Source organism: Sinocyclocheilus rhinocerous, unplaced genomic scaffold (genome assembly GCF_001515625.1).
Source record: "Sinocyclocheilus rhinocerous isolate Xijiao unplaced genomic scaffold, SAMN03320098_v1.1 scaffold433, whole genome shotgun sequence".
Lineage (NCBI taxonomy): Eukaryota > Metazoa > Chordata > Actinopteri > Cypriniformes > Cyprinidae > Sinocyclocheilus > Sinocyclocheilus rhinocerous.
In genome coordinates this window covers 1225515-1228184 of record NW_015627897.1, presented here as the reverse complement: position 1 = coordinate 1228184, position 2670 = coordinate 1225515, and positions in this window count along the sequence as shown.

Below are 2670 nucleotides of genomic sequence, written 5' to 3'. Positions count from 1 at the left end.
ATTTTTTTTTTTTTTCCCCCACAAGAATACCAGCATGTTCACCTTCTCTGGTTTAAGAAGCGGTCTTTTACTTTACTTAAGCGTGAAATACGTAGCCTAATACGTCTGCCTATAGCTATATTGAAGTATGGTTAATATATTATTATATTAATCAATTTAATATAACGTGCGACTAGTTGACTAGAAAAATCTTTAGTAGAGGGCAGGCCTACTTAGCACAAGGAAGCTCTCCATTTTTAAAATAAAATGCTATAGCCATTAGCCTAATGACATTAGGGCAGGCCTACTTAGCACAAGGAAGCTCTCCATTTTTTTAATAAAATGCTATAGCCTAATGACATTACGAAAAGTGCGACAGCTGCAAATCACGTCGTTATCGCACTGCACGAGTTATCCATGCATAAGGAGTCAAATGTTTTTGTTTTTTTTTATCACCCTAATTAGATTATGAAGAATTATTTGTTGATCTTGTTTTCCCTTTAATACATACCTTCCGCAATATATTTTTCAATTACTTTCAAAAAGTGGTAGGGACAATAGGGGGAGCGCGGGGCACAAAGTAACGTTGGGTAAATTGTAACACACGTGGTTTAAATATTTCCACACATGCTAGCATAACCAAATTTACAGCATTTACTAGTTACCATATCAACATTATATAGAGAAAAAAAGTGCACCAAAATTCTAAAGTTTTTTGAAGATATCGCTGAACATTTATTTTACCATAGTACTTCGCTAACTATCAGAAGACAGTACCCGGTTTTAAATTCTAGTTGCGCAGATGGGGTATGTTGTAACACTGCGTTACAATGTGCCCTGCCTTGCTATTCTATGACATTAGCGATGTAATTTACACTATTTACTTTAATGAATTTTAATGAGAAACAGGTGAATAAAGACTGACAGTCAATGTTTAGTGTTAAGAAATTATTATTTCAAGACATGTAAAGCATTTTTGCTCGTTTATGTGGGCCGTCCCAAGCATGGTTGCAATGTGTTCATTGTCAAACTCCAAAATCAGATTATTTTTAATTCTTAAAAAACGCCATTATTTTATTTGAAATAAATAATTATTTTATTTTATTGACAAAATATTTTAATTTGTCTTGTATATTTTTTTCATTCGATCAGATAACATTTTAAGCTGTCATATGGTCATGTTACAACGTGCCCCTCAGCTGTTACAATGTACCCCACCTATGGGGCATGTTGTCACATTTCACTTCCAATTTTTGAGGGTTTTTTAAGAAAAACGTATACACTGTAATTATGAAACAAAGCGACATATTTGTACTAGACAAGTGTGAAATTACTGTGGATAAAAAAATTATACTCTGAACCCCATGTGGATTTACACAATTTGAGAAAGTCAAAAAGTGTTACTTTGTGCCCCGCTCTCCCCCCTATCGACCCTGGCAAAAAGTGGTGGGGACATGTCCCACCCGTCACCACCCGCAAATTACGCCTATGCCTTTGTACAAGATGGGGGTATTAATTTAGAAAACCCACCGCTTCGAAGTTGCTTTCTGGTTTGCAAATGTCATCAAACCAAATGGGCCTTTACTCATTTAGTATATTTGAGGCTTACAAGTCGGTCAAACTATCTTGTGCACGTTGTGATACTCATAAATAGCTTTAAGCAATAAAGCTAAAACAAAATTAAATATTTACTTACAGAGCTCTGTTGCTTAATACTACTGTAGGCTACAGTTCCCCTATAGCAGTGCTGCATCTGAGCCACACCACTCAAACCACACACTATTCCCATACGCTGTGTTTTAAACCACAGAGCTTTGTATTTAGCCTCAGGTTTCTTTTCTAGAGTATTGAAAATATGGATGGCTCTCAGGTAGCTAGGTCTTTTTTTTTTTAAATGCATACTGCACAAAATCAACATGATTGTTTAATGCATTAAGAGCACCACACAAGAGGAAGTAACATGATGGCCTATGATTGTCAACTAGTGCACTGGTTGAAGTTAATATGTGGCTTCACTTATAGAGAGTGTGAAGAGAGAGGAGTTCCTGTTTCACAGAGAAGCAACGCGGCAGTTAATATTAAATCTATAACCAACAAGAACTCTACAGAGATGCATTTTATCTATAGTTTTTCTTTATATTTGTTGCTTTAAAGAATCTGAAAATCTTTACGTGTGTTTTATTTTTATACTTTACAGTGCGATAAATGCGAGCATGCGTGTATTAAAATGATGTGCTAGGAATCTTGTACTGATGTGAAGCCGCACCCATCCGCAGTGAGAGGACAGGGGAAGCACACGAAGACCCTCCTTTATTTTTCTGAGGCGTCTCGCGCCCCCTACTGCTCCTTCACAGAAATATCTGTTCATATAAACTATGCATTTTAACACGATTGCCTACATGCATGGATTGACACCTTTTATTCAATTTAAGGCTTATTCACACCAAGAGCAAAAGAAAAAAAACATTAATAATAAAAAATAATATTAATAACTCAATAATAATAATAATAATAATAAACTATTATTTTTGTTATTATTATCAGTTAACTTTATACACTGAACAAAATTATAAACGCAACACTTGTTTTTGCCCCCATTTTTCATGAGCTGAACTCAAAGATCTAAGACTTTTTCTATGTACACAAAAGGCCTATTTCTCTCAAATATTGTTCACAAATCTGTCTAAATCT